Here is an 18,081-nt window from a genome sequence, read left to right on the forward strand (position 1 = left end):
AAATACACTGACACCCCTAGAGAAACTGGAGTCCACCTGCACACAATTGGCAGGTTTCGATTTAGACAGGGAGAAATATGCTGCTCGTTGACTGTGGTACAAAAGGGGGTGGTGATGGACGGAGCATCTGAATCAATCAAACACTCACACCCAGTCAAAAGATCTGGGTTTAATCCATCACTGCTCTTTAGCCCACTCTGCCACCCCAGTTCAGACATGTCTATATGCAAATCAGTCTGGCCCTGTGCCTCATGGGAACAGTCCAGCCCGAACTGCCAAGCCATGTCTTCCCTGGACCGGAAACAAGCTTCCAAGGACCGGTTTCCGGCATTCCAGCCATCTTCAGCCCGGCTTGCTTGAATCCAGTGGCAAAGTGAGCAAGGGACTCACGTCTGAGCATACCCTGCCACACTTATGGCGGCCAAAAGCGGTACAAAAGGGGGAGGTGATGGACGGAGCATCTGAATCAATCAAACACTCACACCCAGTCAAAAGATCTGGGTTTCATCCATCACCGTTCTTTAGCCCACTCTGCCACCCCAGTTCAGACATGGCTATATGCAAATCAGTCTGGCCCTGTGCCTCATGGGAACAGTCCATCCCGAACTGCCAAGCCATGTCTTCCCTGGACCAGAAACAAGCTTCCGAGGACCAGTTTCTGGCATTCCAGCCGTCTTCAGCCCGCCTTGCTTGAATCCAGTGGCAAAGTGAGCAAGGGACTCACGTCTGAGCATACCCTGCCACATTTATGGTGGCCAAACGTGGTACAAAAGGGGGTGGTGATGGACGGAGCAACTGAATCAATCAAACACTCACACCCAGTCAAAAGATCCGGTTTTAATCCATCAATTTATTGAAAATGTTTTTTAAAAGTCGTCTCCTTAAGTCCATAAGAGCCGGGCAAACACATAGCAGGTGGGGTAATGTTTCATTTTGGTACCCAAATAGGCGACAATGAGGGTCTGTATAACTACCCTTCCAGGATGGTAGCAAGTCCTTTGAAGGCTGTAAGCCCAGCCGGTGTTCTATATATCTCTGTTTTAGATTCTCCTTAGTAATTATGGTCCTCCAGTAGCAACTGTTTGGGTGAAGGGACACAGATCACCCCTTTCGCCTTTTGCAGAGGCACACAGAAGGGGTGCTCTTTAACACTCTTGCTATTTGCACTGTAATGGAGCTCCTAGCCCACAGAATCCGGGACAACCCTGATATTAAAGGGATTTCATTTGGTGGGGAGGAACATACCATTAGTTTATATGATGTTTTGCTGGCCTTGGAGGATCCCTCCACTTCCCTCCAATCATTCCTTACCAAATTAGAGGCTTTTGGACAGGCAGAGGGTCTCCGAGTGAATGTGCAAAAATCTCAGGCCCTCATCTTCTCCCCCATGCTGGAGAAGCAGCAGAATCTAGCACATAGCTACCCGATACAGTGGGTGACAACTTCCATCCCATACCTAGGAGTTCAGTTGACTTCCACAGCTTGGCTCCCTTCATTATAAGATCCTAAGTCAACAGGTCAAAGAAGATTTCGATAGATGGAGACTCTACCACCTCTCGTGGCTTGGTTAGTAGCAGCTCTAAAAAAGTCAGTCCTACTCAAAACAATATTTCTATTTCAAGCCCTATTGGTGGAAACTCCTGCTGGGACCATTTGTGCCCTACATGATGAACAAAACCGCTTTGTGTTGGCCGGTGTTGTACCTATATGAGGAGGGAACTGAGCTAAAGGCTATGACCTAGTGGTGCCTGGGCATTCTGAACCTTTTTTGCTATTATCAAGTGGCCCAGCATTGGTACATGCTGGGGTGGTCACTAGAGGAGTCTGAAAAGGATTGGCTTTTTATGGATAGGGCAGTGGCAGGAAAACAACTTTGGAAGATCCCCTTTTTACACAGACAAACACAACCCAGAAGCCTTTATCTCTCACCCATTACTAAATCTTCATTAGACATCTGGGATCGAGTGGCTCAACAAGACGGCTTGACATAATTTTCATCCCCCTTGTCACCCCTTGTCACCAATTGTTGGTAATGCTAATTCTACCCCAGGGCTGAATTTCACAGCTTTTCAGTATTGGGACCAAGCTGGCTGCTGATCCGCAGGCTTGACAAAGAGGGTTCTCAGTCTTTTGAACAACTCTGCTCCAGCCATTGTCTGCCTGAAACAGAGTGGCCCCACAATCTTCAGATTAGTCAATAAATGATGCAGCCCTCAGTTCGTCCTGGAGCACAAAGTTTCCTCACACCCTTTGAAAAATGACTGGTTACTAATACATCACCAGCATAATGCCTTATAACTGAGCTTTATGGTCTTCTGTGCCCCACTAACAAACAAGCCAAATCAACATGTCAGAAGAAGTGGGAACTAGAACTCTGCCACCTGTTTATTCAGATACAATGGAAAGATATTTATTATTGTGCATGCCACATGACCCGCAATATAGCCAGCATTGCAATGGCCACCAAGACAGCCACATATTGGTACCTTACACCTGTTTGTCTACACAGAGGGAACGCCGTTTGCAAACCTTAGTGCTGGCAGGGGTTCATTAGATTCATTATGAGAATGCCTGCAACCCACATCTTATTGGGCTCAATTGGTGGATGAGGTCCATGCATACTTTAGAACCCAGCTTCCCCGCTCCCCTGCCTATATTATATTGGGATTGACCAACACCCTCACTTTTCATCAACTCAAATCTAAAAATGGACAGCAAATTGGCTTGACTTTGGGGGACTCCCTGCAGCATATTTTGTCACACTAGGGTACAGGACAGCTCCCCACCCACCAGGTTTGTTGCACCATTTATGGTATATACTAGGGATGGAGAGATTGTCCCTTACCCTTTTAGCGCAAGGCAACGCATATTGTGAGCTCTGGCACCCCTCTATAGCCTTACCGACAGAATTCCACAAACTCACCTGTGCCAGGTGCCTCCACCTTCTGCGTTTAAATGAGTCTCCTACTCACTCCCAATGATATTGCATGAGGTAAATTGCACCATTCTATCGTGAGAGATTTCATTATTTATTTCCCTGTTGGCACCGTGGTTCCTGCAGGGGGGTGGGGGGAGTTTGAGAAATGTTTTGTTTCTTCATTTCTACACTACAGATGAGCAACGTATTGCTCAGAATATTGCTACTTTCCTCTGTTTTAAAAACAATAAAGAGATTTAAACCATAAAAAAATGACAAATATTTTTATTAAACATTGCAATGTGTGAATTTATAAAATGACGATCTCAATGCCCAACCGCCCTAAGCGGAATAGCTATACCTCTGTGACCATCTTCTCTAACGGCACAGTACTGATACAAGCCAGCAATGACAATCTTGAAGCATTTGACTCCCTCTTCCCCTCGCTAAGAATCGCCCCCGCCACACACTCCCCCGTCTGACATACTCCTTACCCACCAGTCAACCTGACTCATCAGGAGATCCCACAAACCCACCCCACGCCCAATAACAACACTGTCAACCTTCCCCCCTCAGGCACCAATCGACCTACGCCTGCCATGCTAAAAACTCACCCAATACACTCCCCTTTTGTACTATCAACCGGAGAGAAGCCGCAAACAAGACTCCCTATCCCTTTGCGGACCATTCCCTACACCACACCCACCCATACCTCCACATAGAACGACTGACCCCAACCCACAGTCTAAGACCCCCATGTCCTTTCTATTCACACTCACAAGAGGACGCGGAAACCACATGACCCATCTGTGAGAAGTTGGCCTGGCATATGATGTCCACTTTTCTAGTGGGCACCTTGCACCAGTCCAAATGACCATTATTGATGGTAGGTTAAAGACAACCTTATAGAAGCTATCCTAGTGGTAGCTGTGGAGAGCAGCCTTCAGGCTAAATCTTGAAGGAATGTAAAGCAGCTTGTTTTACCAGTCTATAATCTCTTGAAGGATCAAATGAAAGAGCACCACCCACACAAGGTATATATATCAAATATATGTATTTATTCTAAAACACACCCCTCTAGTCTCTTTATGAGGCTAGAGGCAAAAGTACAATACAAGAACTTAAATAGCACACAGTATATGTTTTGCCCTAGGGGCCTCACAAACCATATACTGAAATAGTGGTATAATAACCACGTGAGGGATAGAAGTTAGGCCTAGGGCCTGTAGAACCACGGGGGCAACCAGGAACCACCCAAGGTAGGGGAACACAGCCACAAAGCACCATAGACTTCTATGAGGAAAGTTTAAGTTAGTTTTAACAAAGAAGAGGGACAAGACGGGCTATTCAAGAGGGTCCAGCGTACGTGCAAGGAATAGTGAGAACAAAGAAGGGTACGCAGTTCCCTTGGGAGGAGAGCGGGAGAGAGAGGTATGTTCTGAGAGACCAAGCTAGATCGAGGGTACCCAGAGAGCAAGCTAAGAGTAACCAAAGGAGAAAGGGGGGGAACAAAAGGGAAGAAAAGGGGGTCCTCTCTTTCGGGACCAAAAACCCTCAAACACCCAGCAAGTTAGGTGTCATGCTTCATCATATGGGTTTTTGCTCCTCGTCAAGCTGGCGGTGCAATGCCTGACGGGCACCCAGATGGGGCTCTTTATCAGAGATCTTTTGTCCCTGCCAGTTGGTGCATGCGGGTATGGGGGCCTCGTGTGAAGGGGTGTAGATGTGTGCAAGTGATGGTGGTGCAAAGTTAAAAAAGGTTAGGTAATCCACAGGGATTTTTATTAGCGTGGTTATCTAGCTTAATAAAAACAATATGGCGAGATAGACTTCCTGGTGCAAAGATCCAGGGCAGTGCACTCTACCATGTGATTAATTGGTGTTTGGTCAACATGTTTCTTGCGGTCGTTCTTAGGGATACAGCGCAATTCGTCAGGACCTATAAAGTTACACTATCTACACAGTGTGGATGGCGAAACATTTACCTACTCCACATGGGGTCAACTGGTAGGCCGGTGGTCCTACCACGTCTTAGTGCAATCTGGGGAAAAGAGAATTGTAAAGGTACATTGAAGCATAAGGTGGCAAGTTCAAAGCCCAAGATTTAGCAGTGCTTTCAGAAAGTCATACCTAGGGGAGGTGGGGGGAGCAGGTTACCCTATAGAAAATTAGCGTAACTGTTTACTGGTCAGCATGGTTAAAAACAACAAGGTTAAAAAACAGATGAGTACACAACAAGGTGACCTGGTTAATTAAAATTGACTGTTACGTGACATTCAGAGTGAGGAATGACAGATGTAAGTATCCTCACCCTAGTGTAAGGTATGTATTACTTCAGCGGTCTCCTCCAGTCGTGTATTGACGATACAATGATTGTTGGCCTGGTAGGAGAAACAAGGCAAGCACAGAATTGAGCTAGTGCATTGAGAAGAGGACTGGTAAGGTAAAGATGCCGTCCACCACATTATGGCGGGAGGTGTAACAGCAGCGACAACGGTGTCTCCTATAGTGAAAAAACACATGTGCCAATGTACCCTGCAAGTGCAATTCTCTACAACATTGTAGGCATCAGTCCGTGCACCGTGGCAAGCCTGAAACGGCATGTGGCGGGAGCTGAATGTCACCCAGAAGACAACCGAGAGAGCCAGCCGCAAGCTACGTGGCACCAATGCTAACGAGGACCGGGTTATGTGGAGGGCCAGTAGCCGTGAAAGGCGCAAATCTACACACGCTGCCACGCAGCCGGCGGCCACCCTCCACAGCCCCGTCAGATAAATCAGCGGGAACCAGCCCCACGTCGTAGCAAGGGAAATGCCCTGAGGAGCCCGGGAAAAAAAGCAGCACAAGGCTGAAGGCACACAGGTAGGGGAACCGAGACATAGGTTATCCACGGGGGAGTCACGGCAGTTGGCAGCAATTCCATGGCAGCGTCAGCACTTACCTTCTCTCGCCGTGTGTTGCGTCTGTTAACCTACCCGGGTGAGAGGCAGACAAGAGGAGCCGAAGAACTCTGATCGCTCCCGACGCTGCTTAAATGTGGAAGCGGACGCGAGGTTGTAGCTTGTCCTCTCGCATCGGCGCCCGGGGCGGGAACACTGTGCAAGCATCAGCAAAAGGAAGTGTAAATAGCACACAGTATATGTTTTGCCCTAGGGGCCTCACAAACCATATACTAAAATAGTGGTATAAGAACCACGTGAGGGATAGAAGTTAGGCCTAGGGCCTGTAGAACCACTGGCGCAACCAGGAACCACCCAAGGTAGGGACTCAAGAGACCCACGGGGGATGCGTGCAGTGTCTAAACACAGCCGCGAATCACCATAGATTTCTATAAGGAAAGTTTAAGTTACCCAGTTAAAGATTTAGGACACTTAAGAGTGGAATGCAAGGGAACCCCTTCAGTACTGGACACTTCGAGAGTCAAGACCCACGGGAGCATCGAAGTACTCGCGTTACCTCGCCCAGGGAAGTAGGTTGCATAGGTATCTTTTTGTGTCGGGTTTTGTCGTCGATTCCTATGGAGAGCTGCAAAGAAATGCTGCGGGCAACCAGGAGCAAAGTGTCCGGATGTATCCAAGGGTGGATCGGACATCAGAAGAACCTGAAAGCAGAGGGGGCATAGTCTGGGTCACTAGCCAGTGACAAGGATGGCGACAAGAAGTTGCCAGCCGATGTTGGGTGCTTGAAGGTAAAGAAGGTGAAGCTTGACTCTTCAGCCACGAGGTCCAGAAGGCGTAGAAGATGACCAAGAGCTTTATTTGAGCTGTCCCATGTCAGATGTTGAATGCTGAAGTGTCGGTATCCAGATTGGACCCAACAAGCCTTGGCAATAGCAACCCAAGCAAGATGACAAGATTTGCTTCGGTGCAGACCAGCAAGGTCTGAGGGACTCACCCTTTGGAGGGGAGTCCGAGCACATCTGGAGCAGCCAGGAAAGCTCATGAAACAAAGGATTGTCCTTCTTGGGGACCACTAGCCAACGGACTAGAGATCGCAAAGGAGCCTCGAGCTGCGGTGAAGAAAGCGGGCCCACGGATCACTCGTGGAGTGTAGGCCTCTCAACTTCAGTGCAAAAGGTGCTCGGGGCAAGGGCAACAAATAGCCCAATGTCCAACTTCGGGAAACTTCGGGATGTAGGTGCAGTTGCAAAGTAGCAGGATGTTCAGGAGTTCCGATCCCACGTGTCTCGTGTCGGCTGCGGGTCTCAGCTTTACTGGGATCTCGTGTCGGCATCAGAGATGTCTGGAAGTCCATGTCCTGTGTTGCAGATTCTTCGGGATCCGGCTAATGCCAGAACAGGTATTTGACCTAGACCACCCATTCCGAGTTGAGGAGTTTATTTGGTCTCTAGGCAGAAACTTCTTGAATCGTCAGGCCTGGATGTCTTCCAGGTGTTTTTTTATAAAACCTTATGCTCAACCCTGGCCCCCCTCCACACTAGATTGTTTAATGCCGTTAAGGATCCAGCCTCGTACCTGCCCTCTGTGCTTGTGGCTTCCACTGTCATCATCTCAAAGCCTGGTAAGGACAAACGCCATTGTGCTTCCTACCGGCTGATACCTCTTTTAAAAGTCAACCACTAGCCTTTCCGTGGCATTCTAGCAGCACGCTTAGGCCCCCTTTTACCGGGCTTCATCGCCCAGCAGCAGATGAAAATGCAGATCGGCAAGATGCTCTTTGGTGCCTGTTTCAACAGGGAGGTCACTCGTTGACACCAAGGGAGATTTCTTCCATCTTCAAGGCGATATGGAATGTCGAAGGTCCAAGATTTCTTCTTCAGAGGTTCGTCCAGAGTAATCTAAAGTCCTAGTGACTGAGTTCCCATACTTATACTAAGTTTAGGGGTTGGACTAACTCTAGGGTCCCACCTATGGAAGGACCTGGGTAGGGGGTGGGTACACTTCTTTTCCCCTTTGTCCAGTTTCGCGCCAGAGCTGGGGCTGAGTGCCGCAGCAACCGGTTTGAACTGGGAAATGCATGGAGCACCTTTTGTTCCCCAGGCAGTGTCTGAAAAGCATTCACTGAATGCAACCCACCTTGCCCCAATACACCAAAGCCTGACTGGGGAGGTGCTGGCACCTCCCTGGACAGGAAACCTATTGTCCAGGTGTCCCCTGCCGGAGTTTCGTCCAGCAGTAGAAGGTCAGACTCATGTCTGTGGCAGCAGCATTTATTTTGTGATGCTGAGGCTCTTTTAAACATTTACCGGGAAAAGTGTGTACATGTCTTCTCCCTCTAGAAGGGTGGAATGCTACCCCCCGCCAGAACCGGTGGGGAGGGGGTAGTATTCCAAAGTGTTTGACACCAAACACAACATGTTTTGATAAAACCAAAACAAAGTTAGCATTAACCGCGAGGATTATAATGCTCCTAAGAGTATATGGAAAGGCCATATCACAGAACAACTATAAGGAAGGGATTTTGAAAGCTGCAGAGGGGCTCAGCTCATGCTAGGGCACCCTCTCACACAAACCCAAGCACTCTGCCTTCAGGATTGTCAAGGCCTGCCATAGGAGAGTCTTATAGGTTAACATGTGTCTGTTTTAAATGGTGGATATAGGTATACTATATCCCAGTAATGGGAGTAAGGGTGGGCGTAAAATCCGTTTAGCGGGCAAATTTGCGGATTTTCCGTGATTTCGCTATCCGCGAATCACGCGAAATCGCGGTAAAATCCGCGAATCAGCGGGGACGAATTTTCAGCCAAGCAAGGGTTACAGCAGCAGGTGCAAAAGTTTAACCTAATTTCTTTGTAACCTTTTACAAAAGGGTTACAAACAAATTAACTTCAACTTGGACACCTGCTGCTAATTGCTTCCTGGCGCCTCGTTGCCTACTTGCAACTATTCTCTGACCCTGCTCTGACCCTTGAAGCAGGGTCAGAGAATAGTTACAAGTAGGCAACGAGGCACCTGTCCAAGGAATTAAACCTCATCAGGAAGCACTTACAGATATAAAAAACAGGAAGAAGGGAGAGGATGGCAAATACACCCATTTTGAGTTGTCAGGAGGCGTTAAACTAAAAGAGACCTTTACAGCACAATTTTCATATGCATTTTGCTAAAAATAAAAAGCTGTATGTTCTGTAGGGGCTACTCAGGAATCTGGCCCTTCAAAGATCCGGCCTCTCTTTCTTTCTCTCGTTCTCTCTCTCCCTCTCTCTTTCCCTCTCTATCTATCTATCTATCTATCTATCTATCTATCTATCTATCTATCTATCTATCTATCTATCTATCTATCTATCTATCTATCTCTCTCTCCCTCTCCCATAAACGACTGCATGGGTAACTTCGCTATGCAAGTGGCTCGCGAAGATGCAAAAATCCCCGCGAACACGCAAAAAACCCTGTGAACACGCAAAAAACCCCACGAACACGCAAAAAAACAAAAATCCACAAATTCGCACAAATTCGCGAATTTTGCGGAACGCGAATTCGCAAATCCGCAAATTCACGGATCGCGAATTCGCAAAATTCGCCCATGCTTAAAGGGGAGCTTACACCACCTTACCAGGCTACAAGTGCAGACCTGTGGTGATATTTTTGAAGGCTTCCCAGGGGTGGCATAATACATACTTCAGCCCCTGCTAGGCCTCTGGGGTATCTATGCCTTTGGTACCTAAGATACCATATACTAGGGACTCATAAGGGTGACCCAGTAACCAATCTGGTATGTACCTACATACATGTAATCAATTTATAGAGAGAACAGCTAGGCTGTGGACCTGATTAGGAGGGCCAAAGCCAGACTAAAGTCGAAAAACCAGTGAAACAAAGCAAAAAGTGGGGGTAACCATAGGAGCAGATCCTACTCTCCTACAACCCCCCCGCCCCCCAACGCAGGGGGACATTAAACTAACCTTGACCAGTTGAGTCTTCATGTTCTAAGTGAAAATATCTGGAGATTCCATCTGCATTGGCATTGTTACTCCCAGGTCTATGTTCCACTGTAGTGTCCATCCCCTGTGGGGAAATGGACCACCTGAGCAGTTTGGAATTTTCACCCTTTATCTGTTTTAGCCATAAGAGGGGCTTATGGTCTGTCTGAACTATGACAGTGCCAAACAAGTATGGCCTCAGCTTCTTCAGAGCCCAAACCACAGCAAAGTCCTCCCTCTCAATAGCTGACCAACGTTTCTCTCTAGGGGTCAGCCTTCTACTAATTAAAGCTACTGGCTGGTCCTGACCTTCATCATTCAATTGTGACAGCATAGCCCCTACCCCAACTCAGATGCATCTGTTTGGACAATGAATTCTTTGGAGTAGTTAGGACTTTGTAGAATTGGTGCAGTGCACATGGCCTGCTTCGCTTCAGGTCGTCAAATGCCTTTTGACAGTTAGCTGTCCACTGAACTTTCTTAGGCATTCTTTTAGAAGTTAAGTCATTCAGGGGTGTCACTATGGAACCATACCCCTTGAAAATCTCCTATAGTACCCAGTCAGGCCCAAGAAAGCTCTGACCTGAGTCTGGGTGGTTGGAGCAACCCAATCCATTATGGTCTGGATTTTGCTATGCAATGGTTGAACCTGGCCTCAACCTAGAAGGTGGCCCAGGTACACAACCTGATTCTGCCCTATCTGGCACTTAGTAGCCTTGATAGTTAGGCCTGCCTTCTGCAGGGCCTCCAAAACATTTTTCAGGTGGATTAGGTGATCTTCCCAGGTGGAGCTAATGACATCAATATCATCTAGATAACCTGCACTATAGGCTTTCAGGCCTGTTAAGACTTTATTCACCAACCTTTGAAATGTGGCAGGTGCATTTTTCAGACCAAAGGGCATTACCACAAACTGATAATGTCTGATCTGCCAGTAGCCAGCTGTTAGATAAAATGTGCTCTGAAATTTGGCAGATGCCAAAATATCTATGAGATTTAAGAAGTGAGTCTAGAAGTGCTCTAGAGTCATCCCTTCACAGGCACTCATTGGGTTGTCTCCCTGGTATGAGAAGACTTTCACTCAATTGATCCAATTGTTCATTAGGTTTTTATTTCATTTAATTTAAGTACTGTCGGTTGAAGACATATTTTGTTGTCCTTTACATGATTATTAACATGTTATATGTTTCAGACATTGTCATTATGGAGCATCCAATGCATTTCGGGCATTTAACAACATGCCCTTCGTCAGGGAAAACGACACTGTGAAATATAATAAAGTATTGTAACTGTTGAGATCGTATAACATACATCAAAAGCAATCATCAAAAGCAATCTACGTGTGGGTATAGCCTAAAAAATGATTTATTTGTAAGATCAAGTGTTCGTGCAGTGGGTGGTCAAAGGGTAGATGCAAAGTGAGCATGCACGGTGAAAAAACTGGTAGTGAAGTACGAGAGTCACTCACATGACTGGAGTCTCCAGTTTGCAGTGAGATCTGTAATAAACAGTAATAGAAAAAACGCCTCTTAGAGACACGGCTCTTAGAACACACGAACGGATGTAATCGTGAGACCTCGAAGAAAACGGGGCTTGTCTGACCTACTAACCTTAGTGAAAAGACGTATCGGTTCCACTCAGGTCCTCTCCTTCGTACGGGCTGGTACGATAATAGTCGGTAGCGTCTACTATTTAGAGAAAGTTCCGGTCATGTGGGGTGTCACATGACCGTGAATATGGAAAAAAGACTTGCGGGCGAACCTCCGTGTCTTGCTACGTGCAAAGAAAAAATGCACAACAATGTAACATCATTCTGGCCAGAAATTGATGTTAAAAAGAAATGTTAACTAAAACAAGGATCGATGCGGTTTAAGAATGTCATCAAAAATAAATGTCGATTGTGAAAAAAATCATAAGATGGGATCGGGACTCGAACCTGTGGGGTCCGTGTTAGTCTTAAGATGATTAGTGATGGTAGCCACTGTAGAAGACGCTGAAGAAAACGTTAAAAAACAAAGAATATGTGTTAATGTGAGTGTCTGATGGATCAATGAACAACACACAGTATACACAAGATACAGTCTTTAGAGCAATTATTAAGGAAATTATATACTTTCCACAGGTTTACAAGTAACATGAAAATTCTATTCTATCATTTAAACCCATTGGTATCTGGGTAGAAAGTTTCTGTATCCAATAGTTCTCTCTCATTAACAGAAATTTGGTATTGTTTCTCCCTTCACATTTTTGGACAGTTTCAAGAATTATGAATTTAATTTGGGAAACATTGTGGTGTTCCTCTGTGAAGTGCGAAGATAATGCTGATTTGGTGTTTTTCAAGCGTATGTTTGATCTATGTTCAGTTAATCGCACTTTAATACGTCTCTCAGTTTTGCCCACGTACATTTTCCCACATGGGCATCTGATCCCATATATCAGGTTGCTTGATTCACAGGTGGCATTAACCTTCAATTTGATTGGATAACCTTTAGAGGGATGGCAGATGGTGTTGCCTCGGATCACACTGTTACAGTTGCCACAGTTAAGGCAGGGTTTGGTTCCTGTGTATGTTGTGTTGTCTGGTGTTTTTTTTTGAAGAATTTCCCCTAGATTCTTTGATCTTGTAAACGCAAAGATCGGTGGTTCTCTGAAAGACTGTCTGAAATCAGGTTCAATGTTGAGGATCGACCAATGTTTCAGTATGGTTTGCTTGTACTTTTTGCTTGAAGTCGAATATTTGGATACTACCACAGTGCGTGTTTGTTCAGTTTTAACTTTGGTCGTTAGGAGTTTGACTCTCTCGATTTTGTCAATTCTTTTCTTTGATTCATCGACTAAAGATTGTGGATAACCTCTGGCAGTAAATTTCTTAGTCATTTCCATGAGTCTGGTATTGAGAATATTTTCATCTGAGGAAATTCTTTTAACCCTAGCCATCTGCGAGAATGGTAAGTTCTTGATCAGGTTGGATTGATGGAAACTTGAATATAGCAACATGTTATTCCGATCCGTGGGTTTGACATACAGGTCAGTCATGAATCCGTCTGGGGTTATGGTTACACTGACATCCAAAAAATTGACCGTGGTATCTGATATGGCCCAAGTCAATTGGATTCTTTCATCGATCTCGTTGAATTTAGTTAGTTCCATCTGAAGTTTTTCTTTTGTATTTGTCCAAATGATGAAGAGGTCGTCAATGTACCTGATCATCAGTTTCAAGTTTTGTGTCCATTCATTTTTGGAAAAGATGTGTTGATTTTCATACCACTGCATGAATATATTAGCACACACGGGGGCTGCTGAATTGCCCATTGCCATGCCTGTCAGTTGTTGGTACCACGCTTCATCAACTTTAAAATAACTGTGGTATAAGATGAAATACATCAACTCCATCAGGAAGGTCTGGAAGTCTTGGTCTAGTTCAGAATTCAAAAGTGTAGATTCCATTGCTTCTATGCCCATGTCATAGGGAATGCTGGTGTACAGACTGCATACATCAGCTGTACATAGAATCAATTTCTCTGTAGGGTCCAACTTTATTTGTTGTAATGTCTGCAGGAACTGAGATGTGTCTCTAACATAAGTTCGCATCGATTGTACCATAGGTTGTAGGTACCGGTCAATGAGTTGACCAATTGGTTCATGTAAGCTCCCTCTCCTGGATACTATAGGTCGCATCGGTGGGTCGTTGATGTTTTTATGTATTTTGGGTGCCATCCGGAGTGTTGGACTTCTTGGGTTTGAGGTTAACAAAAAGTTTTTGGTTCTTTCAGTGATAATCCCTTGTTTTAATGCGCCATCAATGATGTCTTTTAAACTTTTGGCATATTCTGGTGTGGGATTTCGCTCCAGTTTGCAATATGTGTTATTGTCTGTGATATGCTCATTCACTTTCCTGTTATACATTTCCACGTTCATGATAACAATGGCGCCGCCTTTATCAGCTTTGGTGTATATAACCTTATCATTAGAGGCCAATTTATGTAGGGTATCAAAATCCTTCTTCGTGATGTTCCTTCTTTTAGGTTTGGTATGTTTAATTTTCCGGATGTCCTGCTTGACTAGGTTTTTCAAAAAGATCCAATGTCTTGTGGTTAATGGGAGCCTGGAAGGTACTGTGTGGTCTTAAACCTAATAGTTGGTCTTTCTCCTGTTCAGCAGTGCATTTATCCAATTCTAATCAAAATATCTATGAGCTCATCTGCTCTAGGAATTGGATGGGCATCAGTCCTAGTGACAGCATTGAGACCTCTGTAGTCCACACAAAACCTCATCTCTCTCTTACCACCCTGGGTGTGAGGTTTGGGTACTAGGACTACTGGACTAGCCCAAGGGCTATCTGAAGATATCACTCCCAGATCCAACATTTTCTGGACTTCTGTCCTGATACATTCTCTGACATGATCAGGTTGCCTGTAAATCTTATTTTTAACAGGCAGACTGACCACAGTGTCTACTTCATGAGTGCACCAGGTAATCTGACTTGGAGTCAGTGAAAACATATGTCTGAACTGTTGTAGAACTTGTCTTCAACCAGTTTGCTGCTGATCAGGGAGGCTGCCTGCCAAGGCTACTCCATCCACTGATCCATCATCAGGGTTATGGAGAGAGCAGGTCTGGAAGAGGGTCACTCTCTTCCTCCTGTCTTTTATCAGTAGCCATGAGCAAGCCCATATCTGCCCTGTCAACATATGGTTTCAATCTGTTGATGTGAAGCACCATATGGGGGCTCCAGGGAGCTCCAAGATCTACCAAATAGATGACCTCTCCCTTCTGTTCAACGATAGTGCGGGCCCACTCCACTTGTCCCGGAGAGCTGCTGGGGCCCCAGGCTCCAACACCCACACTTTCTGTCCTGGCTGGCAAACCGTCAGTACAGCCTTTTGGTCATGCCAGGCTTTCTGTAATTCCTGGCTAGCCTCGATGTTTTTAGTTGCTTTTTTCATGTACTTAGCCACCCGGGAGCGGAGACCAAGTACATAGCCCACAATATCCTGTTTAGGGGTTTTGAGAGGTAACTCCCATACCTCCTTCACTAGGCAAAGTGGTCCTCTGACAGTGTGCCCAAACAGAAGATCAAATGGGCTGTAGCCAACCCTCTTCTGTGGAACCTCCCTGTATGCAAGCAAATGGCAAGGTAGCAGGATGCCCCATCTCCGCCTGAGCTTTTCTGGGAGACCCTTAATCATAACCTTTAAGGTTTTGTTGAACCTCTCAACGAAACCATTGCATTGTGGATGATAGGGTGTGGTTAACTTGTAGTTTACTCCACACTCCTTCCACATTGCAGTCAAGTAGCTAGACATAAAGTGTGCACCTCTGTCAGATTCTACCTCCTTAGGGAAACCCACTCTTGAGAAGACTCCCAAGAGGGCTCTTGCCACAACAGGCACTGTAGTGGTCCTAAGGGGAATTGCCTCTGGGTACCTAGTGGCATGATCTACTACCACTAGGATAAACCTGTGCCCAGATGCAGTTTGGTGATCCATTTGTCCAACAATGTCAATCCCTACACGTTCAAAGGGAACCCCCACCACTTTGTAGTGCCACCTGCTTTGCCACTGGCTTGGCATGTTACACAGGAGCGACAAAACTCCTTGGTTTCTTCAGACATGTGGGGCCAGTGAAAGTGAGGGGCATTTCTGTCTCGAGTCTTGTTCTGGCCCAGGTGTCCTGCTAAGGGAATATCATGGGCTAGTGTCAATAGGAAGCCCCTGAATGCCAAAGGTATGGCCAACCTCCTAGCTGCACCAGGCTCGGGGTCTCTACTCTCTGAATACAGGAGTCCATCAACTGAGTAAATCTTATGGGGGCCACTAGCATTCCCAGCAGCCTCAACAGCAGCTTGCTGTCTGAGGAGTTCAAGAGAAGGGCAGCTCAACTGTGACTGACTCAGATCTGCCCTGGAAGGGCCCCCTGTCCCAAAGAACTCAACCTGATCAGGTTCAAGCTCCTCTGGGACAGTTCCTTCTTCAGGCTCACATTCAGCTTCCTCAGAAGGCTGATCGTCACTCTGAGTCAGGGGGAAAGGCACTGCCTTAACCCTACTGCTCCTTTTCTTGGTAGGCAACTGTTCCATTATTCTAGAATCCAGTGCCTGCCCAGTCTTAGACTTTCTGACCTGTGACCTAGTCACAGCAAACACATGTGCAGGAATTCCAAGCACTGTTGCATGGGTCCTTAACTTCAGACCAGATTGAAGTTTCCAAATCATTGCCAAGCAAGCATTATACAGGGAGGTCTGCACTGATCACAACTTTCTTAAGGCCAGCTACCCCTCCCCAAGATAAATCAACAACTGCCATGGCATGGTTTGTCCTGACATTGCTGGCGTTGGTCACTTGGTAAGTCTCACCAAGTATGACTTGTCCAGGGTTCAAAAAGTCTGGTGTTACCATTGTGACACTTGCCCTTGTGTCCCTGTAGGCCTCAGCCTTTTTCTCATTAATTAAAGGTGTTTGTCTGTACTTGCCCAGATTACTGGGACTCACAGAGGAGGTCATATCCATGCCTCCATCACAATCAAAACAGCTTGAGTTGGCACTCTGACTAGGCCAGAGTTCATCTCATCTCAGTTCCCAAGGTAAACCCTACTACACCCTTTTGCTGGGAACCACCACTTGTAGCTGAACTAGGGGGAACAGTTGCCTTAGGGGCAATGGTGGCCGGAGCTGTCTCCTTTTTGGTGCAATCACTAGTCCAGTGTCTATTATTTTTACAAACTTTGCACCATGGTTTCTTTGGGCCTTCTTTCTTTTTGATTGGGGACCCCCACCATTAGAAGCTTTTTGGGGACCTTGTGAAGACTTCTGGTCTTTACCTTTCTCCCCACCCTTTTGATCTTGCTTCTTTCGGTCACCACCTTGGTTCTGTACCTTCTGCTTAACCCTGGTTCTGACCCATTTGTCCACCTTCTTTCCCAATTCTTGGGGAGCGGTCAGATCAGAGTCAACCAGGTGCTGATGGAACAGCTGATTCTGACAGTCATTGAGAATGTGTTCTCTCATGATCAGATTATACAATCCTGTATAGTACACACTTTACTGCCTAGCAACCAGCCCTCCAGAGCCTTAGTAGCACAATCAACAACGTCAACCCAGTCCTGAGTCTGTGCCTTCTGGGTGTCTCTGAACTGTATCCTGTACTCTTCAGTGGTTAAGTCAAACTCATCTATCAGAGCACTCTTCAGGGCCTTGTAAACATCAGCATCTTTTCCTCTTACTGTGAGGAGCTGATCTCTACCTTTGTCGGCTAAGGAGAGCCACAAGATTGCTGTCCACTGCTCCTGGGGTACCTTCTGTACTTTGCAGGCCCTCTCCAGTCCAGTAATCCATTTGTGGATGTAATTCCCAGTCAAACCAAACACAAGTGTGCATGAGTGAGCACGGGTTAAAAGTTCGCCCTCCGTCCCCACTCATGCGCACTTGTGTTGCTGCCTGGTGACAATCATGTCAATCAACATGACGCCAGACCGCCCACCCTTCAGACTCTGAAGGGGTGAGCGGTCTCACGTCATGCTGACTGACATGATTGTCAGTTCTTCCGCCTTGGCGTCTTTGAACTTAAGTAAACTGAGAGTTTACTTAAGTTCAGAAATGCAGAGGGAGCTGCGTGCGGGGTGCGGGTGGGGGACTACGCCCCCACGCCCCAATGGACGCACGGCGCCTGTTGATTCTATGGCTGCGCATTGTGGCCTGAAATTGTTTAAAAAAGACTCAAGATAAATGTAATATTTTTTAAATGCTTTATTAAATATGGTTCATGACAATCATTATTATTAAACATTGCAATATGTATGTTAGACATCGAGTTGCTGGTTGAGGGGGTTGAAACCCTCCTCAAGCAGAAACCATTATCCTGGTCCGAGTGAAGTCACAAGCAAACTCATAATTAACCTGCGCTCAACCCTCTGATACCTTGGCACAGATCAGTCAGGCTTAAACAAGGCAATATGTAAAGTATTTATGCAGCACTTCTAACAGTAATAAAGTTAAAAAACAATACAAGAAAAATCCAACACAAATTCAGAAAAATAGACTACATTTTATTAAATAAATCCAGACCAGACGGACAAAAATCCAGTCAATAGGACAAGGGATATGCAATTTTCAAGACTTAATTGAAAATAGCGCCAGGAAGCACAAGTTGCAAACTATGGTTATCTGTTCACGCCGGACTGGGACAAAATCACAAGTTCAGGCTGACAGCGATGGAGTGCTGGCTGGCTACAGGGACCCAGTTAGGCCTGATAAACACAGTACCATACACCTGGGTGCAAAGAGATGCA

The sequence above is a fragment of the Lissotriton vulgaris genome, chromosome 2_1 (genome assembly GCF_964263255.1).
Source record: "Lissotriton vulgaris chromosome 2_1, aLisVul1.2, whole genome shotgun sequence".
NCBI classification, from domain to species: Eukaryota; Metazoa; Chordata; class Amphibia; order Caudata; family Salamandridae; genus Lissotriton; species Lissotriton vulgaris.